The sequence below is a fragment of the Parus major genome, chromosome 4 (assembly GCF_001522545.3).
Source record: "Parus major isolate Abel chromosome 4, Parus_major1.1, whole genome shotgun sequence".
Taxonomy (NCBI): Eukaryota; Metazoa; Chordata; class Aves; order Passeriformes; family Paridae; genus Parus; species Parus major.
This window is the reverse complement of record NC_031771.1, coordinates 41,180,574-41,200,172: the sequence shown is the minus strand read 5'-3', so window position 1 is coordinate 41,200,172 and position 19,599 is coordinate 41,180,574. Positions and strand designations below refer to the sequence as shown.

At 36.6% G+C, this 19,599-nt stretch overlaps 1 protein-coding gene across 1 annotated transcript in view; it reads right to left on the bottom strand.

Moving 5' to 3' along the window:
- The window catches only part of DLC1 (DLC1 Rho GTPase activating protein), a 245,891-nt gene extending 232,945 nt beyond the window's left edge, over positions 1-12,946 (bottom strand). Inside the window, exon 1 of the mRNA XM_015625003.2 lies at positions 12,931-12,946. The gene's annotated coding sequence lies outside the window, so the exon portion shown is untranslated. The remainder of the gene's footprint in view (positions 1-12,930) is intronic.
- Between the last annotated feature and the right edge of the window lie 6,653 nt (positions 12,947-19,599).

The window sequence follows — 19,599 nt, the reverse complement described above, 5'->3', positions numbered from 1 at the left end:
CCGACTCTGCCTCCCTCAGCGAGCAGAGCTGAGGTTTACAAGAAGCTGGGAACAGACAGCTGACTCATACTGGCCAAAGGGATATTCCATACCATATGACATCATGCTCAAAAGTAAAAACGCAGGGAAAGAAGGAGGATGGGGGAACATGGTTATGGTGTGTGTCTTCCAAAGTAGCTGTTATATTTTCTGAAACCCTGCTTTACAGGAAGTGGCTAAACCTCTGCTTGCTGATGGGAACTAATGAATAAATTCCTTACTTTTCTTTAGTGTGTTGTCCTGGAAGACTGCCTGCTAAACAAGGAGGACTCACAGTACTATTTATGTTGCAGAAGTTTAATGTCTTGGTTTTTTTTCTTCTGTTAAAAGTAGCCCAGGTTGCTAAAACTGGACTGGGAATTGCTAAGAAGTGTGACTGCACTATATCTTAAAATTAAACCATATATCTACTGCACTGTCTGCATAAATGTTTTGGCATTTTGCCCCCAGATTGAGATACTTTTCGTACACTGAGAGGTGTGAGCTTCTGAACTGCTTGGGAAGATTTCATGTTGCTCTGCAGTTCTGAGGTGAGCTCTGTGCAGACCTTCACCAGAGAACATTTTGTTATCCTGAATTTTTGCTGCTGGGCACCTCAGCAATGTGGGACAGCAGCAAAACCCATCTGTTTATCTCATAGGCTCAGAAAAAGGACTCTAAAGCATGAAAAAAAAAGCTCTCCCAAAGCAAATGATTTATATCATCAGTCTTTTCTCCAATGGTAGAATGCCCAAAATACTGACAAAACTGATGTGAAATTCCCCAGCAGGGCTTCAGTTCAGAGGGCTGATGCCAGAGTGTAGTAAGCTGTCAAATACATCTTCTCAAGCAGTGTATTTACAGTCACTAAATTCAAGTTATTTCTTCATCCCATTGAAAATGGTGTGAGGGCTTTCATGGGAAAAAAAATTACTAATTGGATGGTAGGAGAGGAACCTTGGAATTTTCAGTGACTGCAGAGGCTGTAGGCTGCAGTCATGTCCTCTTATGGTGCATCCCAAAGTGCAGCAATACCAGAGACCTACTCCTGCAACAGCAAAAAGAAACGCCAAATTTCCCAGGAGATGCTGAACACTTCATATAGTGGACGTATCATGAGGACACAATCATAAAAACATAGCAAAAAGATGTAACTGTGCAGACAATGTCCAATAAAAAGCCTTTAGCTCATTGCTAATTAAATCACTCCCACTGTCCTGTTGTATCTGTCCAGCCCTGCCCTATTGGATAGTTTTTACCACAACAGAGGCTGTGCAGTCTTTCAGCACACCAAGAGCAGAAGACAGAGATCCTCAAAACCAAGTAGGCCCTCAACCAGTAGTTCTTGCATTAAGAAACACATATAAAATCACTCTGATATAATTTGTTTCACATTTTCTTAGGGAAATTTAGGAGAGAAATTAAAAATATAAGATGAAAAGTGTCTTTAAAGAATATTTCCTTGGATTTTCAAGCTGGCCTCCAAGTTCCATCCAAATAGAAAAACACTAGTAAGGTAAGAAATGCATTCCTTATTTCAGTATATATCATATGCTAATGATTGAGTGTCTCAGTTCAGCCACAGCTTCTCTCCCAGGATGGGTGCAGGTACATTCAGAACTGCAGCATGTTAGACATTCCACAGAATGATGGAGCCCACGTATTAAAAACACAGAAAAATTATGCACAAAACATTGTTTAAAATGCTTTGTTGTCTCTTGCATTATTTCCTAAAGCTTATTATACCAATCACCTGGAGCATAAATCTGTCTTCAGCATCTGTTCTTCTCTTCTAAAGCAGCTCCCCACTGCCTTTGACTGTTGCTTTTGCATACAATTCTTTATCAAACCTAATTGGAAACAGCACTGAAACCAACACTTACCATCTCCCCCTGCTGCTTAACCCCTCTGCATCCAGAACATTGCTGAACATTGCACATGAGGATGTAATCCTTTGAGAAGCACAGGATTCTCTCCAGTGCTGAACCAGGTAAGCCCTCCTCATAATTGAGCCTGCAGGGTTATCTAAATGTCCCATGAAAAACAGCTTAGAAGTACAGGGTTTCAAAGCTGCCAGTTATGAACAGAGTTAGAAGCATCCTGCTGCATGAGTCTTATGGAGCTGACAAGAAAAAGCAAATTTTGGTCCCTTATAATCCCACACATGTATCACAGTCACCTGCAAGTACAGGCTTGGGTGTTATGGTAAGAGTTATAGATATACCTTAAAAGTAAAACATATTTTTATAATAATCTCCTCCCATTTTAGTTCTAGTATTAGCATTAGTTATCGCTGTGTTGCAGAGAAAACAAAGTGTGTTTTGCTGTTTTAGTTTAAAACAAATAAAAAGAAACTGAGAGGACTATTTTTTTATTTAATAAAAAATAATTTTAGGTTAATACGTGGAAAATTAATGACTCACAGGGTGCACTGCAGGTCACAGAGGAAGCATAAAGCCTTTCATTTCCAGGCATCAGTGATTTGCTTTCATTTGTGTTCCATGATTATATACCTAAATTTTAAAAACTTTGGATTTTTATGAACTGAAGCATAAATATGATGTTGAAGCAGTTGTTTCATAGGAGAAATAGAATAAAAAATAAGGAATGTTTCTGCACATATTTGCATCTTCATAAACAAAGTAACACAAATCTTTTAATTCTTTAACTGGTTCGATGGTGTGACTGTATAATAACTTTATGTTTTGCTTCATTTTGGGAATACTTGACTATCACATAAGTAGAAATTCAATGTTTCTAATTTTATAGTTTTAAACTGATGTTTTGTGGCCATGTATTATATAATCTGTATTAAATAACTTTGCTGAAAAAAGAGAGGAATCAGTAAAAATCAAATTCACTGTCATATGAATATGAAGTGTCTTAAAAGTGACTCATAGAAGCTAACTGGCTTTACAAAGTCAACATTAGATGTATTCCTAAACCACAAGTGTGGATAAGTCTATGACAATATCCTCCAGCAATTTATAATTTCCCTCAACTCATGCATTACATCAGCTCCAAGGTATTTCTATATGAGTTTAAAGTTTAACTAATGACCAGAAAACTTTATTCACTTTCTCTAAATCACATATTTTTCCTCAAATGTCAGATATTCTGAAATAGATTTTTTTTTATTTCCAGTCAAAGCAAATATAGCTGTGGGTCCAGTTTCCCACAGTACCTTCAGCTCAGACTCCTTCATGTTTGATGGAAATGCAAACTTTTAGATTATATGTATTGAGGTTAAACCTTCAGTAGTGCCCCTGATCAATAGAATCACCAGTCATGTAACTTGTGAAAAAATATAGATACTGATGAGTACTACATCTTTAACTGTTGTAAATATTTAATATTCTTCTGCCTGAAATGAGAAACAGAACAGAAAAAATATCCAATTCCTTACTTTACTGCTCTAGTGATTAGATTATTCTTTAAGAAAGAAAACTATAAAATTCCTTTCTCTCTCCCTCTCTCTCTGTGTGTATATATATGTATATAATACCTGCAGATTACATATTTTTTTCTCTAGTTATTCATATATGGAACCATACCACTCGTTTAAATATGAATTAATATTTAGTCAAATTATTCTTCAAATAATTCAAAGTCAAAACATAACAGTTTTAACACATTTACAAAGCTAGCTTGCTCTTCACTTGATATATAATGGAAACCCAATGCAACAGCTCCAGTGGCAATCATGCTTACTTTCAGTTGAATACCCAAAAAGGTAAATTTTAAAATTTAAAATTTATTTAAAAATAAAATTAAAATTTAATTAATTAAAAATTTTAAATTTATGAAGGAACTAATGAAAAATTTTAAATTTCTGAAAACAGCAACACATTTGTCTTAAACTCTCACTAAACTGACTGGCTGAGGTTTCTACCCTGTTCTCAGAAGGCAGCTGTCCCCCTTTCCACAGGAGAGTTGCATGCTTGTTTCCTTGTCACTACATGATTATTATTATTATCTGAGGTCTCAGATTAAATGTGCACCAAAATATTTTCAATACATTTTTCAGGGATTGTGTCCCTAATCCAATGTCTTTGTAAATTCTTGTTCTCCCTCTTAGCATTTTGCATACTCTGTTCTTTTACCCAATCCAAATACCCTTCTTAAAAATCAAACTTTTAAAATTTATTTTTGTTATGAAAATAATTTAATTTATCAAAAGTATGTATTATATTTGACAAATGGAGTAACTAATAGATTTGTAGAAATTACTTAAAATCATAGAGTTCTACCATCAACCCTGCCAAATCTACCACCAAATCATGTCTACATGGCTTTTTACTATATTCTGGGATGTTGACTCCACCACTTGCTTGACAGCCCTTTCTGTCGAGAATTTTTCCCAGTAATCAATCTAAACATCCCCTAGCACAGTATGAGGCCATTTCCTCTTTTCCTATTGCTTGTTAGCTGGGAGAAGAGACTGTCCCACACCTTGCTACAACCTCCTTCCAAGGAAATGTAGAGTGAGATAAAATAACCACTGAGCCTCCTTTTCTCCAGTGTAAAAGACTTCATCAGCCACTCCTCACAGGACTTCTATTCCAGACCCTTCACCAGCTTCTCTGGATATGTTCCAGCACCTCAATGTATTTCTTGTAGTGAGGGGCCCAGAACTGGACACAGGATTTGAGGTGCAGCCTCCCCAGTACCGAGTACAGGAGGACAATCCCTGCCCTGCTCCTGCTGGCCACACTATTGCTGACACAGGCCAGGTGCCATTGGCCTTCTTGGCCACCTGGGCACTGCTGGCTCATGTTCAGCTGCTGTCACCAGCACCCCCAGGTCCTTCTCTGCTGGGCAGCTTTCCATCCCCTCTTCCCCCAGCCTGTAGTGCTGCAGGACTTTTTGTGACCAAAGTTCAGGAGCCAGCACTTGGCCGTGTTGAACCTCATACAATTGGCCTCAGCCCATCGATCCAGCCTGCCCAGATCCTCCTGCAGAGCTTTCCTGACCTTGAGCAGATCAACACCCTCACCCAGCTTCACCCAGCAGATCATCACCCCACCCCCATCTGCAAACTCTCTGGGCTTGCACTTGACCATCTCTTCCAAAATCCTGTCAAGGCTGTTAAACAGGGTTGGGCTCAACATTGATGCTTCTGGAACCCTGGTGACTGGCTGCCAGCTGGATGTAGCAACATTCACCACCCCGCTCCGGCCATGGCCATCCAGCCAGTTTTCAGCCCTGCAAACAATAGTTCTTAAAGAAGCATCTACGAGAGCACCTCTGTCCAACAGACTACAGAAGTATCTGTAGGTGCCCCTTTTATAAGTTTGTAACTGGAGTTCCCTTCTGGTAGGAAAGATTACCTTTGGTATACTTACAGGGCTTTTTTCAAATTTCCAACTTGTAATTTTTTTTAAAAATTAAATTATATAGAAATTGAGTTTAATTCCTAGCACTTAAAGAAGCAGTTGGTTATACAGAAAGAAAAAAATAACAAACAAAGAACATGTACCTAGTATCTGTAAAGTTGTCTCATTTTAAATAACATTTTTCATGTCCTCTTCAGTGTGTGAGCTGTTCAGGTTAAAAACACTTTTTGAACAGTTTTTGCCTGTTACCTAATTAAACTTGCTATAACACTTTTTAAACTTGATAAATAATGCATAGCAAAGCAAGATTATGGTGGGTGAATATTAATGGCAGGAACTAGAGCATAGAAACTAATCTATAGTCAGAGAACACTAAAGCACAGAGTACTAAGTGACATAAGTAGGCTAATTGGATGCTTCTTACAGGAACAGGTTTCTGCAAACATTAGATTCACCTGACAGAGATATATTTGATGATTCTTGGATAAGAAAGGAAGAAAATTCTTCTCTTTTATGTCAAAGTAACAGAACTGTGTCTTGACATCAAGATAAAAAACCAACCAAACAAAGAAGAAAAAAGAAGAGGTGCACCTAGTATCCTAATGGATTATTATTTTCTTCCACATTTATTTCAAGAATCAAAATAATTCTTACTTTTCTCACAATCCTTCTCCTACCCTTGACAAAGACTCAGGTTGTCAGAATGAGATAACATTTAGGAAAATAACCATTTAGCAGTAACGTATCTTGATCAATGTTTGTATATGGTCTAGATGAGGTAGTTTAAAATAATATAGTTGCCCTGCTGCTCACAAAGTCTGGAATCAGCTTCTGACTTGTGGATTGTTTTAATTTTAGGACCTTATTTTTAAAAAAAATGGTAGCCACAGCCCAATGCACTGCAGAGACATAGATCAGTAGCTAGTCAGTAGTAACTACATATCACAGTTTGTGACTCTGACCTGTGAGTGGTGATGTGGATAGAGTGACCAAATCGCACACATCAAGTGAGAGATAGAGGGGGAAATAGGAGCAGCAAGAGCTGACAGTCTACTCAGAGCATTCCCTAGGTAAAGGTGGAAAATGCCTTCCTCACTTTTGACAGCAACCTGTCCAAAGGCTCACCTGCTCAACTTGATCAAAGTCCAGAACCAAGGGGAGCCAGTAGAATAACTTTGAGGGAAAACTTGAAAAAAGACATATCAATGCAAGGAACTGCCAGGAGCAGGCACATACTGTGCTATAGCTCTATCAAACTGAATCCAGTGTCTTTGATAGAACCCAACATGACTGGCAACTCTATGAAATCCAGCATGAAATCCAGGAAATTACAGCATCAGCCAAATCTCAATCTTATACATAGCTAAATTCTCTATGTCATTCAAGGCTGTTCTCTTGTGAACAGCTATTACAGAGAGAAAGGAGAGCGTGTATGCCATGTTTGCATTACTCGTATATGTGAAGGCTTCCCTTCACAAAAGCTCAAATTAAAATAGAAAAGTGAGGTTCAGGCACAAAATCACCTCAGCTTAAATTCATGAGCAAAGAAGCTGTGCTGGCAAGTGTGTTAATTTATGGGAAAACTCTGGATAAAAAAATTCTAGATACCTATCTGACCTATACCTAGGCTTCTATTAATCTATTAGATGCCAAATATTCTCTGAAACTCTCCAGAAAATTGCTTTTGTTCCTTCTGATCAGGAAAGACAGCCTTGGTACTTTACTGACCAAGGTATTTTAGTAAAGCCAAGGCACAAATTCTGAATATCAGTCTACATTGCACCAGTTTAGAGAAAGATACACATAATTACACTTGTGTGATTTTTGCTGTGTCAATAGCATTTTCAATTAAGTGAATAGAAGGTCAAATAAAACTGGACAACTTTCAGTAGCATTAATGGAATCTACATAGAATGAACACTGTAGATGAGTTATTCAGAGCACTTGTAAAACTGATTGCTAAACCAATTAGAAGCCTTTTGATGGGACTTTACTACAGGGAAGTTGTAATTCAAGTAAATAAAACCATGGCAAAACTACAAGTACATTAAAAGAATTATTTCCTAGACAATTAATAGTTACCTCGTTGCTCCTTATGTATAGGTTGTATAAGTGTATAGATTGTTATACACTCTCTAGTCATCTTTTCAAAAGTGCATCTTTCTTAAGTGGTTCATGAACAGCATTGAATTTCAAGGATATTTTTGCATCTTGAAAGATTCAAGAATGAGTCTCACCTTTGTATAAATACACATCAGACTTGTCATACATATATAACAGAAGTTAATTCCAGGACTTTCAGTGAAAATTTATGCATATATACTTACATTTATACGTGTATATATGTATCCATATCTGAATTTACAGCTTCATACTTTCCTATGCTCATGTTTATATTGTAAAAACAAAATAGAAATCTAAAGATTTCTTTAGATTAAAAAGATCTTTATATATGCTTTAAATAGCACATAACTTTTCCTACATTTGACACACTGATTTATACATGTATATGATATACAACCATATGTAAAATTTAAGTAGCAAGTACCTCATTATCTTACAGATTTTTGTTAAGAAAACCAGATTGAAGTCTTGTAAGCTTTCCCATTAATTTGATTTTTTGATGATATAAATCCATACACAACAGAAAATGGAATATTTCCATATCAAGCCAAAACCACCTTTTTTTTGGTTATAATTACAAGACCTCAAGTATCACATACAGACTCTTAATTCATATTTCTGTATTTGTACTGCATCAATGGTTTTATCACCAAATAAATTTACTTTAAAGATACATACTTCATTGTGATGAGCTCTAAATAATCACTATGAAGTTAGCTTATGCTAAAGATAACACAAAGAATAATGGAAGGGAGAGAGATGCCTGCTGTATAAACATTAGTTACTGAAGGAGGAAATTTGGTTAAGTGCAAATTATTTTCTATCTACTGCTGCCTCCTTCCTTGTTATGGCTCCATGTGCAGTATTCAACCACAGGAACAACTCACTTCTATTTTATTGTGAATTTCTTATTCAAAAGAGGATTCCCCAAAATATTCTTTAGCTATATGCTATGCTACTCCTCCATACTCTTCAACACAGCCACTAGCCCTTCGGGGTTATAGGGTGGTTTCATTGTGAGAACAGCCATTGCCTTTCAAAGACTGCCTCTTTCAAATGCTTAGGAGTCAGCTAGGCATAGGAAAAAATACCCCAGACAGAGACAAATAACACTAGGTGTTACTTGTGCACATCCACAGCTACTGAATGGCTGGAGAGTTCCAGAACAATTGCTACACTAACTAGTAATTTTGTCTCTGGCACTTGCAATTGCACTATTTTCTCCCTAAAGGTAAATCAAGAGAACAGAAATAATATGGGAAAACCATGGGGGAGCAGAGAGATGTTCCAGAAGCGTTTCTTTTTACTATCCATCTTAATTTCTGCATGAGTCACTCCAATTACATACTGTAATTTTGTAAATATATGCTGAAGTCAGAATATTCAGCACAACCAAAGGATTTCTTTTCTGGTGGTCTGCAATAAGCATTTATAAAGCAAATTCTTAGCCTGAGAAGTCTCCCTGTTGTTCAGAAGTACATTTTTCAGACCCAGCAAATTAGCAGCTTTATCAGCTACCAGCAACTAACCAGGTTGGTATGAGCAGATATAAGGGTATTATTAAGAAGATGCTATCAATATATTCTATGATGACTGTTTGTCCTCAAGGCTCTGCATGACATTATCAGTAAAATCTCTATTCCTGTAACTATTTTTTCCACTTTTCACCAGTTCTCAATAGAGAGAGGAATGGAGAAAAGAAATATCACACCATCATGCTCCAAGCCTTGCCTCTGTAGCAATGTCACCACAGTCAGCATGGACTTATTTCAGAAACCCAGATATAAGCAATTTTAAGAGTTCAAACCTGCTTCTCTAAGAAAAAAGTGGTTGAGGAGCTTAGGAAGATTATATTAACAACAGTGCATTAAAGTTTCTGGTATAAATTTTCCTCTTATCACTTAACAACAAAACTGAAACAGCTTTTTCCTGGACTGTGAATTTAAACAAAAAAACTAAAAGCCAAAAAGCCAAAAACTAATACATATTAAAAAAACCCAAAAACCCAAACAAAACCCCAAACTAAACTAACCTCCTGTTCCAAAAATCCCTCTCCATTCTTCCTTCCAAACTGCACTTCATGGTGCTCTCTGATTTTAAACTATGATTATTATATAGCATTATAAATGTAATAAAAGGGATTGCAGAAGGTGATTTCATCATGAAGTCACTTTCAACCAAGTTAACTTTTATCCTATGGAAAGACTTGTGTAGTAGGGACAGGTAGTACAAAAGTAGGTTCTTTCTTTACCAGGGAATGAAGGATTTCTCCTTCCCTCTCTCCCCACACAATATGTTTGTGTTTTGCATCCCTCCTAAGATAAGGAATTTGTATTCTCACCATAGTCAGATTGCAGTTTGGTCAGAGTGAGTTACTTTTCCTTGTACTTTTCAAACTACAGAAACATGAATTATATGTAATAACTATTAGTGAATATAAGTTTTAGACATTTTCTTCCTCTCTTCCACTTTCTTTCTCTTTTTGTTCCTTACTCTGAAAACCCATCCAGGTCCAAATCATGCACCTGGATGCTTTATGTTTTGTTTCAGAGAGGGATAGTGGGAAACAAAACCAAAAAAGATAAAGCAAGCAGCGAAGAAACTTTTCACATATTAAATTTGGATGATATTCAAGTTTGAGAAGAAAAAGACAGATTATTGCTCAGTGTCAAGTTTCAAAGGATGCAAACTTTATATTGCTGCACAGTTCTGATATACCAGTCTCAAAGTTTTTTGTTCCCAAGCTAAAGGAATGGAAGGGACCTGCTCAGTTCATCTGTGTTACGTGCTGGAGGACAAGTGAGATTGTGAGAGACAAAAGATTTGTGGGGGAAAACAGAGGCCCAAAGGCTGCAGTAAAAAAATAAAATTGTTTCAGCAATAGTCAAAGCATGATTATAGATTAAAGCCCACTAAGGTTAGTGGGCAGTCCTATTAGTGTTGAATATGTTCAAACTCTGTATAAATCAAGAAAGAAAAGAACTGCTTGCTCAGGACAGCTTTGTTAGTATCAGGTTAGTATCAGTGGAGAACACTGCTCATATTGTTGCATTGCACAGTATCTCCCTGAAACCAAAGAGCTGAAACTTAAAAAGCCCCTGCTCAAGAGCCCTGGAGGTAAGAGCTGGACCCTGGACAGTAGAATCAAGTTGTCTGAAATTCATACACTCCCAAAACATGCTAAAAATTCATGTGTCACGGAGATGTCCTAAAAAGAACATGGCTGTTGGGAAACAGTTTCTAGTTCCTTATCAACACTTTATTTACTCTCTCTGTAAAGCTTCAAATGATGAAGAAAATTATTTATCACATATATATGGTATAACAAACTTTGAGCACATGCTGAATTGACTGCTGTTTTCTGGACTTCACATAAGTGACTCCCCAAAGGCACAGACAGCAAGAACAATCTCCCTGGCAGTCTGCTTGACACATATCCATGTGCCCCTGCACACAGTGAATCACAGCATGTGATTCCAGAGATCCTAGGTCTGAAGTGTGAAACTAGGGCTGCCAAGCTCTTCAGTGGCAGGAATTTTTGTGGTACATGGTTATCACTGAGACATCCTCTCCTTCTACAACTTCATATAGTTAAAATTATATCCTGGGATTTGGGCATACCTTCACACCTATTAATGATCATGATATTGCCTGTGTTGTCAGTTCATCAGCCACCCCTGTAGTAAAGAAAAGGGTGATGCTGTTACCTTATGCCCAACTCTTATTCAGATTGTTTTAATTTTATATTTTACCATGTGTTTATTTAAACATGAGTTAATGACTCCATTTATGTTTTTGCAGCTGAATCACATTTTTCTGAATTATTTTTTCCCTCCTTTTCTCAGTATTAGGTGGTATTAAAACTGAGACATTCAGGATAGCTGCTGCTGGATGAGCAATGAAAGGACAAAAATCACAGATTAGTTTGGGTTGGAAAGGACATCCAAAAGCCATCTAATCCAACCCCTGCAAAGAGCATGGACTTCTTCAAATACTTCAAGTTGCCAGAACCAATTGGCAGATATGGGCTTTCACTGAGTACAGCGGGTGTGCAGAGTTTGTAATTAGGAAAAGGAAGTTAATTCTGATCACTGGAGTCCCCAAAGATGGAGCAATTGTAGGAAGTGCAGGAAAAGCAGCTGGCTTTCCTTTTTTTTTTTTTTTTTTTTCAACCTGGAAAATCATTTAAACATTACTTGTTGTGACACTTCTGATGTCTGAATCCTAGTAAGGAGACTTACTGGGATTCACACTAGGACTCTAGTAAGGATCTAGATGTCATTAAATAGTCTTCTTAATCTAGCTGTTAGTGAAATAATTTATGTTGTGTGTATCTGGCTATGCAAACTAATGAAAATCTACTTCAACAAAATGAAAATGTATTATAATTCCTCAGACAATAATGTGGAGAGCAAACAGTATCTAAAACATGAAATGTATTTAATAAATTGAAGTATTTCCCAGCACTCACACAAGCTTTTAGAATCTGAGAGTAGAGAAAAATTTTCATTGCAGGTTAAAATGATTTTTAGCCACTTATAGTTACAGGTAGGTGCTCTATATATCACATCAACAACTTAAATCTCCAAAGTATTAATGTCAAAGACCCTTGCTCTGCCTAAAACCAGTTTGTTAGATAAAACCCAATGATTATAATTAAAGATGAATGTGCAATTACTTTAAGAAAGAATAAAACCAAGCTTTCCATTAGGAAAATATGAGCAGCTGTTAAAAAAAAATAAAATACTGTCAATACTGTCTCTTCATTCAATTAACTCCTAACCTTGCAGACCACAGATCATTTAATTTGTCAGCACATTGATTAGGCAGCTCTACATTTTGAGAGCACTTCTATGCCATTAGGTTATTAGATCCAGCTAATTTCTTTCCTGAGAATTACATGAATACATTTGACACATTCATTAGCTAATGAAGTTAGAAGATTCATATCAAATCCTTTCTGTAAATATTGAGAATTAACATTATCAAAACTCCAAGCCATAGACAAAATATGTATATTTTTTCAAGATATAATATACAACAGCTAATATTTTAAAATGAAAATTTTTATTTCCTTGCTGCTATGAAATTACAAGAAATAAGGAAATGATGTTAAGCAAAAAAAAGACTCCAAATATTAGCTGTCAAAATCATTAATGATCTATTGAGTATGTAAAGCTGTCCCTTTAGTATTTTAAAATATATCTGAACTATATATCCTCTCCAAACAGTAAAGCAATCTTTACTTCTACTGTTTGACTGACTGTGAATGCACAAACCTTAACAAGCTATTCTTATAGAGTCAGATTCAGACACATTAAAAAAAATCACCTTTCTTTTTCATATAAAGTGAACAGATAATGCAATATGGAAAGTAATTTTAGGTACAGAAAATAAATAGAAATGTTTCCTTATGCTTTCATGAGATGTGTAAAAGAAAGCATTCTCCTACCTTAGTCAAAGATGCTCGCTGCTGACTGACTGGAAGAATTTTACTTGCATCCTAGTAAACTCTTGAACAGTAATCCTGTTATGTGTCTACAGCAGTTTCATGGGGGCGGGACTTCTGTGTAATAATGAATTCACCAGGGAATCTTCCCTTTGAAAGAATGTTGCTACAGAAAAGGAAACCACTCTACACTTACTGTCACAAGCTTTTGGATGATTAGGTTAAGATGCAGGGAGTAAGTACATGTGCACACATGGAGTGATGCAGATTCAAATATTTCCTATGTGCTAAAGCTTTGACAGGAGGAAAACTGCAGAAAGCTTTACAGTATATATGTGTGTTGTGCGTGTGTGTATGTATATAAGCTTTATATATGCAAAAAGGAGAGGCACAAAAGGTCATTAGGAGAAAAAATATATTTATTTAGTCTGTAAGGGTGTGGCAAAATAGCATGTCTGGGTTTATTAGCGATTCTAATCATTTAATCTGAGAAACTCCAAGTCTAGCATGTCAATCCTTACCAAAAATTGCCCTAAAAAATTAAGAGTATCATAATCCTAAATGATAAACTGCATAAAAAGCAGATACACACCCACCCTACTGGCTATCACTAATTTCCTGTGTAGAGTGGCAGGTCAGACATAATGAAGAAGCTCTGTAATATGTTAACCCAATAACATAAAATATAGCTTCCTGCAAGCTCTCCAACAAAGAACAGTGATTTTTATAATGATTATTATTAAGATGTATGAGCAGAAAAACCTTGGAGAGGATTTGTGGTCACTTGAAATAGTAGACAACAAATATGAGCACAAATTGATACTTTTGATGAAAGAGAGGTATATCTGGCAAGGTTATGGCAGTGAATGTGACAAAGGGTGAAGGGTCCCACTATTCAGCCAAGCACCTCGGTGGGGCTGTAAGAATAATGGTTATATGACTCTGTTACTGGACTGAGCCTATCAGCCTTTATTAAATCATCCAGTACCTGATCTCATTTACAGATAAAGAGCAAAACAAAGCTGACTCATGGACTTCCAGCTCCTCAGAGCTGCTTTCCAGCATGTCAATCCCAGCCTATGCTGGTGTCTGGGATTATACCCCAGATGCAGCACCCTGCATTTGTCTTTACTGAATTTCAGATGGCTGCTCTCTGTCCATCTCTCCAACCTGTCAAGGTCCTTCTGAAGGGTAAGCATAGCACCCTGGGGTATCGGCCACTCCTCCCAGTTTTGATGCATCAGCAGACTCGGATGAAGGAGCAGATTACCTTCTGAGCAAGTCACTGATGAGTAAATTAAACAGTACTGGGCCCAGTATTGAACCTTTGGGGACAGTATTTGTGACAGGCTTCCAGCTAGACCCTGTGCCACTGATAATGACTCTGGGATCTGCTGTTCAGCCAGTTCTCAGTCCACTTCACTGTCCACTCATCCAGTCCATGCTTTCTGAGTTTGCCTATGAGGACGTTGTGAGAGACAAGGTAGTTGTTGTGGTGTCAAGGTAGACAATACCCACTGCTCTCTACTCATCCATCCAGGGAGCTGTTTCATTGTGAAAGTCAATCAGGTTGGTCAATCCTTCTAGTGACTCCAGTTGTCCATGACTTTTATAGCTTTCTTATTAGCGAATTCACAAGAGGTACAAACAATCTTAGCTTCCTTATGTATAAATTCCAGCATTCATTCAGGGTGTGAAAGACAAGTTCAGCTCCCTTCCCTTCAAAAGCAACCTGCATTTCTCAGCTCCATGCAACTGCCCTTACCAGTAAGTCATGAAGTGGTCTGTGTCCTCCCCACACCTTTTTTTGAAACCGTCCCAACAGGAATGCCACATTCAAGAATCTCCATTACTTAAAAGACAAACCAAAAGAATAAACATCATCCTAGAATGCTAAAATGTGAGCATTACCTGAATAGCAGATAACAGCCTTATCTAAAGTAGAATTCTGAGGATTTCATTTCCAGAGCAATGAAAAGAATTTGCAGTTGCTCAACTCAAAGGGCAGAAGGTGAAGGAAGAACAACGAGGGAAAAGAATGATAATATTTAGCTATGTCAAAAGCACAAGCAGAGATGTTTCCCATCTTTATAGAAGACAGCATAACAAGGAAGAAGCTTAAGCTGCAGGAAAAAAGGCTTTCCAATGCCTAACCCTTGGATCTACCAGTAAACAGGTAGACTCCTCAGTCTTCTTATTTGCCTGGAAGCCTTTAAGAACAGGTTAAAAAAGGTATCATAGATAATGTGGGAAGAGTAAATTTTACATTGGCTGAGTGAGGTGATCTGAACGTATCTACACAAATTTTTCTGTACAAGTTCTGAATATTCAGGAGTCAGAAATGAGGCATGTTGCTGTCAGAAATAGTTTATCCAAGCACAAGTATAATTTTTTTTTAATTTGTAAAAATATTCAAAATAATTATTTTGATAGGAACTATTTCTGTCAATAGAAGTGTGAGCGCCATCCTGCTAATAAGACAATTAACACTAATTTATCACTTCAATAAAATTTCAAATGTATACTCGATGCATTAATTGAAAAGCTTTTACCTTCACCCAAAAACAACTAAAAGAATACAGACTATTTATCTAAAATAAAGTCTTCCTTTTTCAATTTGATGCAAAAATTAGGATCATGTAAGACTGCATTTCATACTGATGGGACAAAACCCATGTGTCACATGTACTAGACTTCTCCAAATGCTGTGATTCAGCTCTTTATAAGAAGTAATTGCATCCTAGTAGACCTTAGAATTTAATTATTCAGACGTCACAGGCTGACTTTACTTAGGATCTTCTTTTATTCATCTAATATGCAGTTGAAAGTTTGTTTTAACTTTTGGCCTGTGCATTGCTTGTATTAAATTACTTGTTTTCACCTAATTTACAGATTACTCCATGGAAAAGTGATGCCAGACAGACAAGATATTGTCTTTTAAGTAAATAAATTACATTCAGGCCCCTTTGCTACTGTTAGATCCCCAGACTTGCAGTTACATTTCTTCTATTTGATATTTATACTCAGTATTAGATAAAATTCTTCTATGTTGTTGTTCTTTAATCACTTAAACTGCAATGTTTTGTAAGTAGAAATTATCCTTTGATAAAGGAAATTAAATTCCATAAAATGCCATTATTCTGCAAACAGTGATTGGATTTACTGATATTGTGCTGTAGAACTGTGACCAGGGTTTAGCAATACCTGCATATCATCAGACCATTTGATTATTTTGGGTAAAGACATAAAGCACTTTAGATATTGGAAACTGCATTTCATCTGCAAGCTGTAAACAGAGACACCGACTGTCAGGAACAAATTGAGCAGAATCACAGCCCAATGGCATTTAACACAAGTAAGACATTTTCTCACATAAGTGTTTTCTATCCTTTTCCCCTTCCAGTCACAGAAGCTCAATCTGCATCTCCAGTACACAAAATCTCAGACAATTGTCTTTACTCTTCCACGCTAAAGTGCAGATGATGTGGACAACTGGCACTGAGCAAACACAGATTTTGTATTTCAGTAAGATATTGATAATGTGTAGTACCTGTCCCTCTTTACTCTGGTGATATAAAAGCTTCTGTGTGTAGTCAGTTCTTCTGATCATTAGGAAAACAGCAGAGCTCTTGTTGCCTCTCCGGGATAAAAAGTACCACTGCTATTATTCAGCAGGAGCATACTTCACATTTTCTTCCAACAAGGGCTGTCAAAAGAGAACCTGGGGCAGCCCTCTCTAGAGTCACCTGGTGTATCTAACTTTTGAGTTATCTAACTCTTTAGAGATTGCAGAAGTGTACCTAAAGGTGTTTTTGAGACAGTCTATTGAAAAATGCCATCCTGTACCATAACATAAATACCTTAAAAAAAAAAAAAAATTGTTGCAGAAGTTTGGCAATACAGCCTTAGTAATAACATTTGGGGTGACTAGGCCAACATATTTACCATAAACATACTTCCCATAGAAACAATAATTTTAGAAAGTCTTATAACTGTAGTGAAGAAGATAATGAAAAAACTACAAGGTGGACCAAGATGTGGATACATCAAACAGTATTGCACTGAGAAACAGTTAATAAATACCTCTGTGAATATTTGATCCATTAAGAGGTTGCAGTCTTTTGAACTATTTTTTTTTGCACTGTACTTCTGCTGCTGTATATGAAAAAAAAGACTGCAATAAGGAAAAGTCTCATAAGATGCTGCAGAGAAGACTAGCAAAAACTTTTGCATTCAGTTGTCTTCATGATTGGCTTGGTGTGTGATGTTTAGTTAATGCCACCATAAGTTTCTTCAGAAGTTCAGTGAAAAAATATGTTTTTCCTTCTACAGTTTTTCTGGAGATGCATCACTGCACTAATGTACTGCTTACCACATTGAACAAACTGCTTTCCAAATTTTTACTAAGCACACAGCTCTTAATTCCAAGTATTATGCTGTTTATGTCAATACAATCCTTAATGCATTCCTGTTGCTAGGATAAGTTTGTTTATGGCTTGTGGATGAAGTAATTTTCATACACTTTTTGTGAGGATCCCCTGTTTTTCATTGACTGAATAGTTACATCTAACCGCTCCTGCCCTCCATGCGTGGGCAGCACTTCCTCTCTTTGAATCATATCTAATATTTCAATGGCAGCATCAGTTCTTACCAGCTCTGAGGGCATTGTGCTAGCATCTTAGTTATACTGTAAGCAAGAATAATTATATCTCATCTCTTCTGAAAACCAGGCACTGAAATAGGAGCAACCCAATACACTTTAATGAGATTCCTTTCTACAAGAGTTTAGCCTCCTGTCTTATGCCAGCACATTAAAACCACCTTTCCTTACACTTAATTAACAGGTATAATATGATTCAACGGTTATTAAAATGTCTAGGATCACTTTTGTTCTTTTAAGTGTCATTTGTCTTGGAAATTTTCCTTTCTTACCAAGCCAGAGGGTGGTTATTGGGTTTCAGACTGGTAGAGAAATAAAGAAAACACTGCTATATCTAAACTGCCACAGGGTAATAATGAATTAGAAAGAATACAGAAGAGTGAAAATATCTTTACATATTCAGAACACTCAGTTTGTCTGGTTAAGTTATCTATATTATTTGCACAACGGTCACATTTAGTTAAACCTGATGTGTTTCCTTTGATTACATAACATTTCAAGATGAGAACTTCACTTCTCATGGCACTGTGGACAATTACCATTCTCAAAACGCTGCTAAAGTGACATCCAGGAAAGCACCCTCACTACCCTATTCTGCAGAGCTTGTGCTGAAAAATAAGAAATTAAAAACATAGGGGAATTTCTAATCTCATACTGACAATTTTTTTGTTTGTTTGTTTTCAATTTCTTTATTCATTAGGACGTGAACCAGAACTCAGCTTTAAACTGCCAGGCTCAGATAAGAAGAAAACATATTGAATTATTATTTAATAATTTTACACAAAGTAGAATATTATTAGAAAGAAAAAAATGTTTCTGAATATTTATGGGTCAGGATATTAAAACATTTAGTATTGGAGACTCCAGTTCACAAAAATCTTGTTTGCACATGTATCAGAATTTAGGCTTCTTGTTTTTCCCTCATCAGTGTTGACGAGCATGGGCATTAAGAATTTTTTACAGTCAAGAGAAATTGAGAGCAGTAAGAATGATCTGCCATAGACAAAAATTGATCTCTCTGAGGTTCAAGCTGAAATGTAAAAACATCATCTTCCTTTGGGAAACACTAGAGCAAATTACCAAAGGACACTGAAGTCTCCATCTTTGAAGCTTTAAGACTCTGATTAAGAGTCTTAAATAAGACAAAATCTCATATTCAAGCAGTGCATTCAACCACAGTTTGTTGTCAACACTGACTGTTGACCATCACTGGGAAGCTGTGTAGAGTGGCCAAGCTTTCACCCATACATCATACTGCAGAATACAGACTGTAGTCCAAATCATCTGCTGAGGTGAAAGCTCAGACAGGAGGAGGAAGAGAGTTCTGAAATTCTATGGAAAGATGAACACCTTGAGATTAAACGCAAGAGAGGCCATCTTTCTGAAATCAAGGTCCAGTTTTCATATACTTATAGGCAGTTTAATAAGGATGAAGAACCGTTATTATTGGATAAAATCATGACCCTGGCTCTATCACTGATTTGAACAGGTTCAGGTTTTCAGCCATCTTGCTCTGTTTCAGAGTACTTGTTCTTAAAGAAACCCAAAAATCACCATCAAACCCTATGAGCAATACCCATCCACCTGCAGCCAAAAAAGAACCCTCCACACAAACAAACAAGCAACTCTAAGAAACAAAACAACCCTGAGACACAAGTAAATTTAATAATTATCTCATGGAATCAATTTAAACCCATGTCCATGTGGCAGAAACAAGAATGGACTACAGTTTTGCTATCTTGCTTCAAAATACTGGAAAGTATTTGTAACTCTTGATACTGCAGAAGCTCCCTGCATTTCTCATGAATAACTAAACAGATTATAAATACTTTCACTTTGATATTCATAGACTGATATCAAAATATTGAAACATTCCTCAAGTTTCCTGTTTCCCATGACTTCCATCTCAAATCTTTCTTAGTGACCTTTGAGAAGGGGAATTTTTTTGCTCTCCTGGTTTCTGTGAAAAGTAATGTAGCCAGAACCAGAACTAAGACTTATATTTAGAGACT